The 17,453-nt window shown below is 40.0% G+C and overlaps 1 protein-coding gene across 2 annotated transcripts in view; it reads right to left on the reverse strand.

The window, feature by feature from the left end:
* The window catches only part of JAKMIP2 (janus kinase and microtubule interacting protein 2), a 235,880-nt gene that overhangs the window by 159,048 nt on the left and 59,379 nt on the right, over positions 1 to 17,453 (reverse strand). The window lies entirely within an intron of this gene.

Raw genomic sequence — 17,453 nt, forward strand, 5'->3', positions numbered from 1 at the left:
TAAAGTCATTTAGATGATCATAAAATCATCTCAAGTCCCTTCTTGAGGTTCAGACCTTGGTTTCTGATTGTTTAGCATTTAAAGTCATTTATGATGCATTCCAACCTGTCTTTACAGGTTGATGACATATTCCTCCCCATCACGCATTCTATATTTCAGAAAAGTTGTCCTCCAGAAAAGATGTACCTTCTATTTCCCTGCCTCGGTACAGGCTGACCCACTGTGCCTGGAATGATCTCCCTCTTCATCTCCTCTTTTTGCAGTTTCTTTCAAGGCCCCACTCAGATCCCACCTCCTGGACCAGGCCTTTCCAGAGGACCCAGGTCTTAGTATCATCCCTTCCTACTCTGAATTACTTCGCAGTTAACTTATCCATGTACAGCTAGGTCATGTGATGTAAAGATGGAAAACTTGGAGTGGCAAAGCTCCCAACAGCCTGAACCTGATAAAAATGTAATTGGGAAATGTTGAACAAAATAAATAAAAATATAATCCAATAGAAACAATATTAATTTGGGTTTTTAAAGTCAATATGTAGCCAGTAGGGATTCATTTCTATTTGAGTTTGACACCAGTGAGGTAAAGGCTAGTGCTGGATTTGGAGTCAGGAAAACTTGAGGAAACCCAGGAAAGTGATTTAGCTTCTCTGGACCTACTTTTCCTTCACCTGTAAAAAAAGGGAGTTCACTTCAATAACCCCTAAGGTCCCTGTGTCTATGATCCCACGATCTGAGTGTGGGCCCCTCGAGGTCAGGGGATATCTTGTTTTTGTCTTTTTTATCCCCAGCACTTAGCACAGTGCATGGAATATAGGAGGCACTTGATAAATGCTTTTTTAATTCAATTTAATTAAATACTGGCAGAGTGAAAACTCTGGCAAGTCTTACCAAGTTGCAAAGACTTCAGAACCAGGATTGGTGACAAACTCTGTCATGAGTACCAGCCTAGCTAAGTGGAGAGAGGCCTGTCACAAGAGGGTAGGCTGGCACCCGAAGGGAAATTTTTTTTGTCTTTATACATTATTAAACTGTCTACTAAGGCATGGATGAATTATGATCTGCATCAAGGAAATGCCCACATTGAGAAAACTTCAGCTTCTTGTTATAAGTACTGGAGTAGTAATGACAATTTAATTTAACAAATTTTTACTGAGAGTCATGGCCATTAAAATAAATTGTTCTCTACAAAAATATTTATAGCAACTCTTTTTGTGGTGGCAGAAAATTGGAAATTGAGGGGATGCCCATCAATTAGGGAATGGCTGAATAATTTCTGGCATATGAATGTAATGAAATACTATTTTTCTATAAGAAATGATGAACAGGAGGATTTCAGAAAAACCTGGAAAGACTCATAGGAACTGATGCCGAGTGAAGTGAACAGGACCAAGGAGAACATTAACAGTAGCAACAACATTGTGCAATGATCAACTATGATAGACTTAGCTCTTCTCAGTAATACAATGATCCAAGACAATTCCAAAAGACTTGGGATGGAAAATGCCAACCACATCCCAAGAAAGAGCTATGGAATCTGAATGCGGATTGAAGCAGACTATTTTCACTTTTTTGGTTGTTTTTTCGTATCTTTCTCATGGTTTTCCCCCTTTGTTCTGATTCTTCTTTCACAACATGACTAATGTGGAAACATATTTAATATGATTGTACATGTATAACCTATATCAGATAGCTTGCTGTCTTGGGAAGGGTGGAGGGAGAAAAATTTGGAACTCAAAATTTTATAAAAAATGAATGTTAAAAACTAACTTTACGTGAAATTGTAAAAAAAAAAATAAAATACTATTAAATGTTTAAAAAGTAAATAGAAAAAAAGAATAAACTGTTCTGGCCAACTCATCTACAAGTCAACATATGACCCTGTGATGTCACTGGTCTTTTTTGAAAATGAAGGGTGAACAACAGCTGAAAGTCAACCTGGTGATGTTGAGAAAGTCTGGGAATTAGGATGGTAGCAACTGCATTCGAACCTCAGCTCTGCCACTTCCTAGCTGTATGATCTCGGGCCGGTTACTATACCTTTCTGCCTCTCACTTTCATAGTCTATAAAATTACAGAGTTTGACTAGATGGTGTTCAATCTTACTTCTGTTCTCAGTCTATGATCCTGTAACCTAATATTTACTCAATCAATACATAGAGATAGGGACTGGATCTATGATTTTATTAGTATTGGGAATTGCTGGGACGGGAGCTTTCCTCAAGCAATGTGGGTTGGTACCTTCCCTAAAATATATATTCTTTAAAAACTGCCTACAACACTGAGAGGTCAAATGATTTGTCAAGGATCATGTAGTCATTATGTGTCTTGAACTCAAGCAGGACTTGAACTCATGCATTCTTAGTTTTAAGGCTGCTTTCCTCTCCAGTATGCTACACTGCCTCTCCACCAAAGAAAGGCATGGTATTATGGTATTTATAGTATATACTTTTATGCAGACGTCCTGTCTCCTCTTATAGAATATAAGGTCCTTGAGGTTGATTGATTGATTGATTAATGAATGCATAAGGTGCTATTGGGACAGGGATATGGAATCCTTGAGGAACTTACAGTCCAGCTATAGTAATTCCATTCAATTAAATAACTGTGTTAAATTCCTGCTGCATGTAGGGACCCTGCACAACCCAAATGGGGAAGGGGAGACATAAATCATTAATGCAAATGAATATAATACAAGATAGAATGCCAAAAAAATGGAGTTAAACCAACACAAAGAAAATACGGAGAGGGGAACTGCAGAGAGATTAGGAGGACTTGTCAGAATGGAGTCATTAGGATAGTTTCTATCTAGATTGAGAACTGAGATTTCCCCTTTCCACCTAGTCCTGGATTTTTCTTACTTGTGACATTTCCCAGAGTCTGACATTCAGCCATGACATAAATCCCCAGAGATTCCTGCCTGTCATCAATGGCACTCTATGAATACTATTGTTATTCATTAATACTTCAATGGATATGGGCATCAGTATTGTGGATCTTCCCTTTACTGTGGACATGGTGACTCCCCCCCCCCTCAAATTTCCTTGTCTTGTGTATTTCTTGGCCATGTCTTTCCACAAATCATCCCTAAATAATCCATCTGAGACCTTCAACACTTTCCTCTAGTTCTTTCAGTAGTGTGTAGAAACCAGTGCAATACTTGGACTCTTGGCCACTTAAGAGGTGTTTGGTTGATCTAGTTGTTCTCAATGACATCATGCATACTTTTGCTTATATGTCAGTCATTTGTGATATTTCATAGACCTACTTGTACCCACCATCATTACCACCACCACCACTGCCACCATCACCACTATTTGGGGATAGAGAAGTCCCTACCCGTGATTTCATTGTATAAGAAACTCCAAGTAAGGAAACACCTTCTAACAATGCAGATCAACCACTCTCCTGTACCTTAACAGTTTTAGAATTTCCTTGGAATCCTTGAAAGACTAAATAACTTGTTCAGAGCTCCACAGTTATGTGTCTGAGAAAAGACTTGAACTCAGGTCTTCTTGAATGTCAGGCCAATTCTTTTAGCAAGTGTGGTAAAATAAACAGAATAATAATGGGCATTTACATAGTACACTAAGGATGGCAAAACTCTTTACATATATTGGATTATCTAATCCTCCCAACAAACCAATGAGATGAGTACTATAGATATTATTATCCCCATTTTACAGATGAAGAAACTGAGGCTTACAAGAGGCTATATGGCTTACTGGGGATTATATAGCTAAGAGGTTAGATTCAAACCCTGATCTCCCTGATTCTTGATCCAACATGCTACATGTACTGCCTGTCAAAGACCAGCCCTTTCTACTGTCCATCCATTTCATTATCATTGGGTCACATGGATTCTTTGGGGGACACATGATTTGTAGCCCTATAGCATCACTGGGAGAAGACTGTGATAAAATGGGAGGGTTTTGCAGTTTTGGAAACCTTGTAATCATTGAAAGCATTACAGTGCTGCCTATGAGCTATACTGTGGGGCCTGCCTCCTCCTCCCAGTCAGTTCTGAGGCCAGTCCATTGTTCATCTGTAGTGCCTATATAACTTACATGTGCTTAGGAACTAATTCAAAGGGTTTTCTATTTTAATGACATGCCATAATCTAGCTAATATTTAATTCAAGTTAATAATCATTTATTAAGTACCTACTGTGTATACCAGGCACTATGTTAGGAGTTAGGGATACAAAAACAAAGCAGCAATGTTCAGCTACCTTGCTATCCTCCTCCTCCTCCTCCTCCTCCTCCTCCTCATCACTATTGCCTTCAAATATTTGACCTAGGGTTTAGAGATATTCTAGTTTATTCCTCTCACAAGAAGTAACTGTCATGGTGAAAAGAACATGGGACTTCTGGGTTAAAATTCTGGCTCTGATACTTAGCAGCTGTGTGATAAACCATTTCACTGTTGTGAGCTTTGGCTTCCTCACCCATAAAATGAGGATAATCCAATTCGCCCTACCTATCTCATGGGGTTATTGTGAGGAAAAGAGAGGTGCTGAAGTGGGTTTCTGGAATTGGTACAGCCCCATATGCAATGACCAGAACCACTGGCTTAACCAAATGGCGACTTTGAATGACTCAGCTCAGCTGTGTACAGTTGGCCAGCTGTCTAGGTATAGTGACAAAATCCTGTCCTTTGCCTTCTGGGAGATGTAGTCTGGTGAAGCCAACTTCAATAACAAAATGGTTGAGGGCACTAGCCCAATTCTTATCGATCATTGTGAAAGGACAGATGTCCTTTCAAAGATCGATAGAAAGCCCAAGCAAAGATGATGTCATTTAAACAGAAGACAAATAGATAGCTCAAGTGCAATATGACACCCATTAGTGTTATTCAGCAATATCCGATTCGACATTCTTCTAGTTGGGGAAAAAATTAGAGTGAATTTAGTTCAATACAGTATAATCACGCCTAAGTCTTTGGTTTTTGTCCTCTTACTCTTTGTGACAAAATTAAGCCAGGAATTCTACATTAGCCAAGGGGCACGAAATGATGTATGGGGTGCGAAAAATCTCAACAAATGCTCCACCGAAACCAAGCTTAGTATTAAACAGAGTCCCTTTTTGCTAATTCCTCAGAACCCAAAAGGGTTTTAGTCTTAAGGCAAAAGATGACCCTGAATATGGAGACCTTGCTGAAAGGGTATGCTCTGGGGAGAGTAGGGAAGTAGGTCAGATCTGCCAAATGATCCATGTGTGTTTATATCAAAGACATGTATTTTGTCCAAAGCAGATGCCATCATCTACATTCACCCTTTCTTTCTGTGAAGATGTAATTCATGTATTTTTAGCTCCTACTTGTTTTCAGTTTAGTTAACTATTCCTCCTCCAGCAAACAATATGCTGCTGAACTGAATCAGTGTCTTGACTCTGACACTACCTGGTTATTTTAAATTGAGTGTGTGTGTGTGTGTGTTGTTTTCTACCAATAAAATGTAAGTTCCTCGAGGGCAGAGACCCTTCTCATTTTTGTCTTTGCATCCAACACCTTGAATCATATCTACTACTTGGGTTTTGGGGCCTGAGGGGTGGAAAGGAGGACTGGGCCTAATTTCATTGGTGAAATGAACTTCCAGTGTATTCATTCCATTGATATATATATATATATATATATATATATATATATATCAGCAACTTCTCTGCTGTTCATAGTCTTCAAGAGTTTCTCAGGGGCAATAAGAGATTAAGTGACTTGCCCAAGGTCACATAGCTAGCATGTGTCAGAAGCAGACCTTAAACCCAGGTCTCATTGACTCCAAGGCTAGCCAGCCATGGCAGACACTTAATAAATATTTCTGGAATTTAAGGGAATGAATATAGCACTTTTCCCTTTCTGGAGGTCAGTTTCATTATCTATAAAATGGGGCAAGAAGGAACTGGAGTAGCTAATCTCTTCGAGCTCTGAGGTTTGTGATAAGATGGTAGAAGCTCTGGGCGGCCAGGTAGCACAGCGAGTAAGAGCACCGGCTCCAGTGTCGGGATGACCTGGAGATCGAATCCCGGGCTCAGAAACTTAGCACCCACCCAGAAACACCTGGCCGTGTAACCTTGAGCAAGATACCTAACCCCAATTGCTTTAAAAAAAAAAAAGATTGTAGAAGCTCTGTCCCTGAATACTAAAGACTTTGAAAGAGGAAAGAGTGCTCATATTTGTGGTTGTATATCTGTGCTCCAGTTCAAAAAACTGCTTTAAAAAAATTAACTGATGATTTATAAAAATGTGAATTTTGTGGAATTACTGTTTGGGTAATTTCATGTGATGCAATGCCTTATTCTGAGGCAGGGCCTGCAGGGAGAAGTCCCCTTAGGGCGCAGTTTATTTGGCTCTGTCCTCTCACAATATTCCACTGCTTGAGTACTGGGCAGGAGGCGAGAGGTCTGCTAGTGTCATTTAGGGAGGCAGCGCACTGAAGGGAAGTGAGTGGCAATCTCTGCTATGCAATATGCTCTATCAGGGCCCTCAGTTCTCTGTTTTGTGATATGTTTTTTTCTTTCAAGTTTTGCTGGATATTCAATCAACCAATCCATAACATTTACTAAATGTCAGGAGTTGGCTGCTGTGCTAGGCACCAAAGAAACAAAAAATTGAAACAGTCCCTGTCTTCAAGGAGCTTACATTCAACAAAATAACATGAATATGTATGAATATGTATAAGAGTATATAATATATTATAAACATCTCTATCTACCTATGTTTCTCTCTCTCTCCCTCTCTCTCTCTCCTTCCTTCCCTCCTCCTCCTCCTCCTTCTTCTTCTCTCTCTCTCTCTCTCTCTCTCTCTCTCTCTCTCTGTCTCTCTCATCTATCTGATACAAGGGAGCTTTAAGAAGAAGGAAACTAGCCAGAGGCATCAGAAAAAGTTTCACTATATTAAAATACAGTGAAACACTAAGGACAGTGGCATTCAAGCCACATGAGAAGCTCTGGATGGCTTACACAAATGCCAGCAATCATAGGAATTTGGCTTTTGATCCTCAGGCATAGCCTTGGAGAGCCCATGGTAATTTCCTTCTAACAATGAGGCCTTGGAAGAAAATTTCTTGTGCAAATGATTAGCAAGCAGTTATTTTTATTGTTGTTAGAATTTATGTTTCAAATGTCTTTTCTCGGCCTGTTTCTCCTTCTCTCTCTTCCCACCTCACTCTGCAAGAAACTCTAAATTTTATTATCTTTAGGATGAGTTTAAAACAGAAATTCCCTGAAACCACAGCTCCTTAAAGAAGGCCTACTGCTGTATGATAGAGTTTTTGTTTTTAAAGTAGCTAGATAAACAAGATTGGTTGACAACATTCAGTGATCAGGTGAACCCCACTATGGTACTTTCTGTTGATATTTTAACTTACTGTTATGTTTCCTGTTTGTCTCAAATATTCTAATACACCTGTAATCACAACGATGTGGCTATTTTCTCTAATAATGTAGATTATCATCAATCATACCTTGCCCATCCTGTGAGACTCTTGCCCATGGCCCTCCATAAATATACTGGGGGAGAGCCACACAACACACTGAGGGCATTCTTCTATACCATGAAGATAACATGGAGCACATAGTCATTATCAATTATCTCTTACTAGCTGTGAGTACTTTTTTTTTAACAAATATTTTCTCATTTCATCCTCACAAAACCACTGAAAGGTAGCTGCCACCATTGTCCCCATTTTAAAGTTGAGAAAACTGAGGCAAACAGAGATTAAGTTGAGGGTCACATTGTTGGTAAGCGTCTGAGGCCAAATTTGAACTCGGGAGGTGAAGTTCCTTGCTCAGGTAGGAAATGGCACAGCTGAAACTAGAATCCAAGCCCCCTAGTCATGTACACCGTGCTACCTCCCCAAGGGAGCACATTTATAGTATAAAAATATAATGAAATGCCTCTAACATGAAAGAACGGCGGGATCTGTCAAGCCAGATAACAACGGTCCTTACAAGAAAACAATGTTTTGTTGAACAAAGGAACTATACATGACTTACTCTTCCCTCATCTGCAAACATGATTATTCAAATACTTTTAAAAATTTTGCTGGGCCTGGTGGAGCTCAGATGTAGTTGGAAATGTGCTAGAGGCAGCTCAAACCAGCTTAGGAGAACTGATTGTCAGATTTTCAGTGTGAGTATTTACAACTCAAAAGCCAGTAAGTGACAAAAATCAGGGCTTGATTTGTGGTTTGGTTGATTGTCTAGACTTAAGAAAGTGTTGGAGAAAATGTTAATAGTGAAGATTTAACTTTAATGTGTGCTGTGCATACTTTTTTTTTTGGAGTGCCAGTTGTTAAACATTTACCAGTACATTACTGTACATAATCCTTGCTACTAGGGAGGCTGAGGTTTGTCTGTCTCATGAGTGCAAGAGTTCAGAAGCTGCGTTAGAGCTAAAGCCAATCTGATGCACATACCGAGTCCAGTAACAATACAGTGAGCCCCCAGGAGCAGGAGGTCACCAGACTCCCGGCCTGGAATAAAAAAGCAGGTCAAAACTTCTGTCCTGATCAGCCATGAGACTGGGTCACAAGTGCTCAGCACACAAGCATGGGCAAGATGAGGAGACTCAGACAAAAAAAATTCATTATTTCATTTTTGTGGGCAGTTTATTTACTGATATCAACCACAAGCCTTTGATATATTAGGAAATACTTTCAATGAGCTGATCTGACAAATAATTTAAATAACACATTAAGGTTTGCGAGGTTTGCATTACCCTGTTTTGATCCTCACAACCTTAGGAGAAAGGTGCTTTCATTATTTCCATTTAACAGATGAGGAACTTGACAGAAGTTACATTCCTAGCATCACACAACTGATGTATCCAAGGCCAGCTTTGAGCTCAGTTTTTCCTGATTCCCAGGCCAGGTCACTCTCCACTATACCACCTAGTTGCCATTCATCACCTGATCACCAAGCATTTTGTGATGACCTAGTCTGAACTTAGCTTGGCTGGCTCTTGGGCTGCATCCATCACTACGCCTTTACTCTAAGCCTTTCTTAGGAGCATCCAAGGTCATGTCCATGCTATGATGAGGTATAAGCATTGGAATTCTGTGGAGAAACCTACTTAATTATTTGTTATATTTGATTATTAAATACAAGTCATCATTTCTGATAACTTTATAAATATTGTTTGGCTTTCATATAGGTAAAATTTCCCATCTACCCTTGCTGGTGACTCTCTGGACTGTGCTTCTGTGTCCCAGCTCCCTTCTCAGCACCTGGGGCCTTCTCACCTTAGAACATTCTTCCACTTTTGTGGAGCCCTTCTCTCATTGGTGAGTTCATGGGGCTTTCATTTTAGAGAGGAGCCCAGGCCAACTGACCTTCATTTTCTTTTGACTTTGGTTACAGTTCTCTGGACTTTGCTACCATACCCTTGCATGGTAGTCATACCCCCCCACACACTTTTCACTTCTTTTGTGCGTGTTGATTTCTCCCTTCATGATGTAAGTTCCCTGAGAGCAGGAAACTATCTTTTTATTCCTCATTGCTTAGCAAAGGGCTCCCAGGTATCTCTAAGAAGTGAGCTGAAAAATGGTTGTGGATCTGTCTGGGAAGAGGATATTTCCTTAAAGGGAATTCTGTATATCAATGAACCCACAGGTCTAGCCTCCTCTCCCTTCTTTCCCAAAAAATATAGCAGAGAAAAAACTGAATTTGAACTTGGAGAATCTGAGTTCAAAGACCCAGGTCTGCTATATGCTGCCTATATGATTCTGGGTAAGTCACTTCCCTCTTTTGAACGCCAATTACTCTTCCTCTATAAAATGAAATGGGTTGGAACACGTGACCAGAAAGGATCCTTCTAGCTCTAAATTCTGTCATCTTTTGTGATAGCAAGAGTAGCGATGAATAAAACCCTGGTGACCCATGCTAGGGGAATGTAGATGTCAGGGATCCTCCTCAAGGCAGACCAGGAATATGAAGGGAACCACTAATCCTCTTTCTAGTTATTGTGGGATGTTCAGGAGCATATTGAGCTACCCATGTCCCTTTAAGGCATGACACTTTAATGAGCTCCTAATCAACAGAACCATTAGGTGTACCTAAAATAAAATGTCCTGAGAGTAACTGAGAGGCAATGTGTTGGTTGCCACGGAAAGAAGACTGGATTTGGATTCAGAAAACTTCAGTTTTGCCCCTTACTGCCCATATGACCTCAGGCAAATCTCTTCTACCCCACCCCCAGCCCCAGACCTTTGTTTCCTCCACAAAATGAACCAGGTGATCCTTAAGGCCTTCTGATCCTAATTCACTAAGCATGGACAGAAACTGTGCTAGCCATTTGGTGATGCAAATAAGGACCCCTTCCAGCCATTCATTTTAGACAATGCATGATATGTATGCTGCTATTGCCAGCCTTCCCAGTCTTTTCTCTCTCTTTCCCTCCCTCCCTGTCTGTCTTTGTCTCCCCCCTCCCTCCCTCTCTCTCTCTCTATCTCTTTTTCTGTATCTGTTTGTCTGTCTCTTTCTTTCTCTCCCTGTCTCCGTCTCTCACTTTCTCTCTCCCTCCAGCCCTCTCTGTCTTTCTCTATCTACCCCCTCTCTCTCTTCTCTGTCTTTGTGTCCCCCCCTTTCTCTTCCTCTCTCTTGTCTTTCCCTGTCTATCCCCTCTCCCTCCTTCTCTCTCTCCAACTCTGTCTCCCTGTCTCTCACTTTCTCTCTTACTCTGTTTCTCTCTCTCCCTCTCTCTCAGTCTGTCTTCCTCTTCTTCCCTCCCTTCCTCTTTCTCTGTCTCTGTCTGTCTCTTTCTCTGTCTCTCCCTTTCTGTCTCTGTTTCTCTCTCCCTCTCTCCTTCGCTCTCTGTCTTTGTCTGTCTCCCCCCTTCTCTCTCTCTGACTTTGTCTGTCTTCCTCTCCCTCCCCACTCCCCCTCTTTTTCTCTCACCCTGTTTCTCTCTCTGTCTCTCTGTCTCTGTCTGTCTCTCTCTCTCTCTCTATCTGTCTCTCTGTCTCTCTCTCTCTAACACACACACAATGCAAGAAGTAGGTCATGCAGAGAGAATATAATATACTCAGGTTCATATTTATCTTGCAATTACTTTGTGACATGAAGTTTAAATACCACAAACTTCTTCCAAGCATTCCAAGATTGGCTGTAACGATGTTTTATATTCATAACACACAGACTCTAATTGAAATTCTGACGAGTTTGTTGCTATGTGAGGTTTGAATTCTTGCTACATCTACTGAATACCAAGTGCCCTGAACAACACGGCAGCGCTGGCATGTATGCAAATCAACAGATTCTATCAGTTTTCTGCAATGATACCAACAACAATTCATTTTAAAAATCCTTCCCAGCACCAGATGGTTTTCCATAAAATAGTCATGAAATCCAGATGACCTAATTTTTTTTTTTTGCCTGAAAATTGCTGGATTTTAGCTTAAGGGAAAAGTTTCTTGACAATAATAGAAGGGGAGCACTGACTTATATGCCAGCCAGATAACATGGAGATTCAGCTGATCTTGAGCTGTGGCTTCCAACTTAAGAGAGCAGAACCAGCACAAAATAGTGGAAAGACCAGATTAGGAGTCGCAAGACCTGCTTTTGAGTCCCGGCTCTAGCACTCAATAGCTATGTAATCTTGGGCAAGTTGCTTTACACAGAAAGCACAGTACATTAGAAAGAGAGATGAAGGGGTGGCTGGGTGGTGCAGTAAATAGAGCATTGGCCCTGGAGTCAGGAGGATCTGAGTTCAAATTCCGCCTCAGACACTTAACACTTACTAGCTGTCTGACGTTGGGCAAGTCACTAAACCCCAAGTGCCAGAGAGAGAGAGAGAGAGAGAGAGAGAGAGAGAGAGAGCTGGAGTTTGAATCCAAAATCTGAATTCAAATCCTGCCTCTGACACTACCCATACCTTGGGTAAGTAGACCAGACTCAGATTCTTCCTCTATAAAAGGGGGTGGTGAGATCCGGAGTCCTTATCCCATAAGAATGTTTTAAATATCAAATGAGGTGATGTATTAGTGCTTAGCAAATCTTAAACCGCTATGTAGGAGTCTGATGTTATTATTAGATTAACCACTTTATTCTTCTATTTCTGGTTTTCCTGCAAACCTTAAAGTGCTATATAAATGTTATCACTATTATTATTAATGTTCCTCAGGGAATTTTTCTTTCTTTTTGTAAAAATACTTAATTTTTATTGATATTTTCTGTTTTTACATTTTTGTTTCCCAGTATTCGTTTCCAATAATAATTAGCAAATGATGTCATAACCAAAGGACAACAAAAAAGCAGTTCAGCAAAACTAACATGTCAACCAAGTCTCACAGTATGTAGATATATACATGTATCATATAGATAGATACATACACACATATATGCATTATATGTACATACATCTATTATCTCTTATAATTATTATTTATAATTATAAATATTATTTCTTCAAGCATATACATGGTCATTATAATTACACAGCATTTTTGGTTCTTTATTTTTTCCTACCTTTCTAGAATTCTTACATTTCAGTACTCTCCTTGTAATCTAGGGCACCTAAGATGACTTATTGAATAGAACAATGGACCTGGAGTGGGGAAGGTCTGAGTTCAAATTTGGTCTCAGACAGTTACTAGCTGTGTGACCCTGGGGAAGTCACTTAGCCCTATTTGCTTCAGGTTCTTTATCTGTAAAATGAACTGGAGAAGGAAATGGCAAACCACTCCATTATCTTTGCCAAGAAAACCACATGGCCTGTATTGGTGTACTCTGGTGCACAGGGTCACAAAGAGTCAGACTGAACAACAATAAATGTAATATACAATCCAGTAACACTAGTCTGAGGATCTCTTACTCTGTCGCACTCTCTCTGCCTTTGTACTGGCTATCTCTGTGGCTGAAGAGCTCTCCCTCCTCACCTCTGCCTGCCAGATTCCTTCCAAATGCATCCCAAATGCCACCTTCTGCAGGAGGCCTTTTCTTGCCTCCCTCCACCCCAAACTTCTCACTCCCCTTTGTCCGCTAGTGTTTTCCCCCTGAGATCACCTTCCATTCACACTAGGAGAAAGGAAAAGAGGCTAAACTGGTGGGTTCATTGTTAGACAGAATTCCCTATGAGGAAATGTCCTCTGCCAATACAGATCCACAACCATTTTATAATTTACTCTCTTAGAGAGCCTTAGAGAGTTTCCTGGGAGCACTGAGTTTTGGTGGCTTTTCCAGGGTTCCATAGCAGTATTGTCCAAAATGGGCCTTGTAGCCCAGTCATACTGATGCTGAGTTTGGCGTGAGACTCTGCCACACTCTTGTAGCACATGTTCTGAGGAGACTACCTCAATCTCACTGAAAATGGCCATTTGGATTCTCCAGCTAGTAACTATGTCCCCAGGAGGCTTCAGGGCTAGCTCTGAGGAACTGGGGATTATATGTCTCATGCTACAGTTGAAGAACTACCACTGGCATGCTTCCTGCTGTGATTATGAATGTAGTCAGTCAGCCTTAAGTAGGGGCATTTACTAAGGTAAGAACAGCTGGTACAAAACAGGGCCTCCAAAAGTCTGTCTCACGCTCTCCCACCAATACATAAAAGTCCCAAGTAAAGGAGGTTCAAATTTAGAGAGCACAAGCAGAAAAAGGGAAGTTCCCCGTTCCTGAGATGCTTGAGGAATTTCCTGTAGGCAGAATGTAGTTCCTTATGACTCTGCATCCAGTCTGTCCTTCGCTTCCAGTGCACTCAAAGCTATCACCTGATCCAGGGATGTTGATGCATCGCCATGAGAAGATGGAAAGGAAAGCGGTGACATCATTCTTAAATACTTTCCTATGAGGTTCAGTATCTGAGAACATCTGCCTCTACAGGCCCATCTGATTGACTTGGCCTAAGTTACAGAACCCATCTCTAACATTTGGTATATTATGCTATGTTCCATTAACCAGCAGTTACCACACTGGTTCTTAAACAAGGACTTGATCAATATTCTTCCCCTGCCTTGAGTGGCATTTCCAAAGGAGGAATGCCCAAGTTTAAAATTATTGTGACAGCTGGAGAATTTATAATGGAGAAGGGGAATTTTTCTTCACGTCTTATATTTAGACAAAGGATGGTTTTTGACAAAGATTTTCACCTGTACCAACCAACCTTTGACCCATGACAACAACCCCTGCACAGGGTGTGAGAGCCAAAGGTAGGAATGTTGACAGGTTAACCTGTACGTTAACTAGTATTTGACACTCTATGTATATGTGGATGTAACATTGTTTTAGACAGTCTAATCTGTTGGGATTATTCTGGAAGAAGGAAAATAAAATTATTTGACTTAAGGAGACTATAAATCTTTGTTTCTTTCTACAGAAAAAGGTTTTTGTTGTAATGAAAAACCGACCCCCTTTGCCTTAATTCACTTTGGACAAGTGAATTCAATCTAATAACTATCACACATAATTAACTATCATGTATTATGTATTACATTGTATGAGAGGAAATGCCATTCATCTATGTTAGTTAATAAAAACAGAAATAGAATAAATACATAGTAATTTTCAATTAAATAACTATCATGTATAATGACCATGCTAGTTCCTGAAGGTCAAATTAGCAATAGCTTCTTAAGATTATAGGCCTAGAGATGAAAGAGATCTCAATGACCATCTCATGTAAATACTCTACCTTACAGATAAGGAAACTGAGGCCGAAGGAATGTTGTATGACTTGCAGAAGAGCACATGAGTAGAAAGGGTCACAGATAGGGCTGGAACCCTTGTTCTCTGATGCCATGGTCAATATTCTTTTCATTGTTCCATATCGCCTTTAACTGGTCTTCCTAAATTGACTCTCTTCCTCCTCCTATGTACTTTTTTCACAGCTGCCAAAGTAATGCCCTTAAAGTACAGGTCTGGCCATGTTACTCCCTCACTCAAGAAGCTTCATTAACTCCCAATTGCCTCTACAATAAAGTAAACATTGCTTTATTGGGCATTTAAAGCCCTTCCTTCATATTGTAGTTCTAATTTGTCTTTCTAGACTTATTTTACTTTACTCATCCTGATGCACTCAGAATTTCAATCAAACCAGCCTTCTCATTGCTCCTCAAAGGCAAAACAGTTCACCTCTTTCCTCCATGGCTCTCCCTGGAGTGTTCTCCCTCCTCAGTGCCATCTCTTAGAATGTCTAGCTCCCTGATTCAAGGCTCAGCTCAATCACTACCTTCTAAGGCATTTCTCAATTCTCTTCAATGGTTAGTGCCTTGCCACACATTGAAAATTACTTTGTATTTATTCTATTTTTATTGACTCACATAGACAAATGGTATTTCCCCCCATAGAATGTAAGCTCTCTGGGGACGGAGACCGTTTCATTTTGATAATCATATTCCCAGAGCCCGGCACGTGCCTAGAATGTAATAGATACTTAATAAATGCCTACTGAACTGGATGAGCACTTCTTCATGGGTAATCTAATGGCCAACGTTCCAGAGAGAAGACCTGTTTTGCCGGGAAGTTCTTTCCAGTGGAGCAGAACTCTCTATATAGGTTCATTAAGCACTCCATTCCCATACAAACAAGGAGATAATTCAGGCACGTGATTCCTCTGTCCTCTTTAAAATGAAAATTAGCTCCCCAGCAGACTCAGGTTTTTACAGGCAACTGCGAAGTACAATTAATTAGTACTACCTTTGAGGTTTGAGGAGTCAAGCGAGTATTTGGAGATCAATTCATCCTTTAACCAACACACAACAGAGATGGGGCCAGTTTATTCTGACTGTCATTTTAAGTATCCAGGTATAAATTCATCTTCATTATTACCATTGTTAGGGTTTGATAAGGACGTTTCATTTATTTAAGGGTTTTCAGGTTCATTGAGAGAGGGAGATAGGAGGGTGGTGGTATAGAGAGAGAGACTGAGACAGAAAGAGTGAGATCTGCGATGTAAAATTCTGCAGATATTTCAAAGTAGGCAATTCCTCCCCCTCTGATATAGAATTTAATCCTCGAGGGGCTCACAATTTAACAGTAAAAACAAAATTTTTTTCTATGTCAGGCACATGTAGAGAGGCTGTGTTGTTGCAGTAGAAACAGCCTTCTGACTTAGATTGGATGATCTGGTTTGATCTGTGTGACCATGGGAAAATCACTGTATTACACTAGGCCTCAGTTTTCTGCCATGAAAATAATCACAATTTCTTGCACTATCTCACATAGGATCTAACAAGACAACATACATAAAGTCTGAAAGACAATAAGGCTAATGGTTAAAGAGCTGGCCCCAAAGTCAAAAGACCTGGGTTTGGTGTCATAATATAATGGCTGTGTGACCCTGGATAAGTCACTTAACTTTAAAAGTAAAACTGATGCAATTATAGGTCTGAGCAGCAACAAAAAAGTAAAATAATCACTTTTTTTATAGAAAAATTAGCCAGTATATAGACACAAGGCTGCTTTGGGAGAGGAGAAAAAGCATAGATTTGGAATCAAAAGACCAGAAAATTTGAATTCTGATTTGGCCCCTAACTAATTCTCTGTGTGAGCCCAAGCAAGTCACTTCTGTAGGATTTAGGTTCACTGAGATGAAATTGGACTGTACCATTTCCAGTCCTTTCCAACTCTAAGTCACATGATGCACATATCACAGAATCATAGATTCAGATGTGGAAGGAGCCTAATCCTTTTATTTTACAGATGAAGAAACTGAGACCCAAAGACATAAAGTGACTTGCTCAAGGTCACACAGCAATATAAGCAGCAAACCTGGGCTTTCAACTGAGAATCCTAAATACAAATTCAATACTTTTTCCATTTTACCATGCTGTCTAGCAAAACAGCTGATAAGAAAATGAAGTTGGGGCGGCTAGGTGGCACAGTGAATAGAGCACTGACCCTGGAGTCAGGAGGACCTGAGTTCAAATCCAACCTCAGACACTTAACACAAAACTAGCCATGTGACCTTGGGAAAGTCACTTAGTCCTAATTGCCTTACCTTCCCCTCTCCAAAAAGCCAAAAAAAAAAAAAAAGAGAAAGAAAAAAGAAAATGAAGCAAAACAAATAAGTGCTTTTACATTCTTTTTTAATGCAGTATCTCAGATTTCATTGTTGACTTGGCCCTTCAGAAATATGAATCAGGGAAAATGCAATTTTTAAAAAATTGAACACAGTTTTCCCATAGGCTGAGGAAAAGCAGAGAAGAAGAAACAGACTAATAAGCACCTCTGGGATTTTTAATTGCTCTCCACTCAGGTGGTGCTCATACATTTTGAGACTTGAGGCCCTTAAAGGTTGAAGATGTTTCTCCTGAGTCTCATTTGTTTTCTCACTCCCCGACTCTTACAGGCACTTAATGCTAGTATAAATTCATAATTTTAAGGTATATATTCTACTAAGAATGTAATTAATGAAAGATATGTAGTGACTTCTTGCTTTGGCTATATTTACATAAATAATACACAAGGTTCAGTCTTAGCCAATGTTGTATTCTACCCATGAAATGTATTTTTTTTAATTATGTATTGT

This window comes from Petaurus breviceps, unplaced genomic scaffold (genome assembly GCF_028583685.1).
Source record: "Petaurus breviceps papuanus isolate PSGF00001 unplaced genomic scaffold, PetGlider_PUasm1.0 551, whole genome shotgun sequence".
NCBI classification, from domain to species: domain Eukaryota; kingdom Metazoa; phylum Chordata; class Mammalia; order Diprotodontia; family Petauridae; genus Petaurus; species Petaurus breviceps.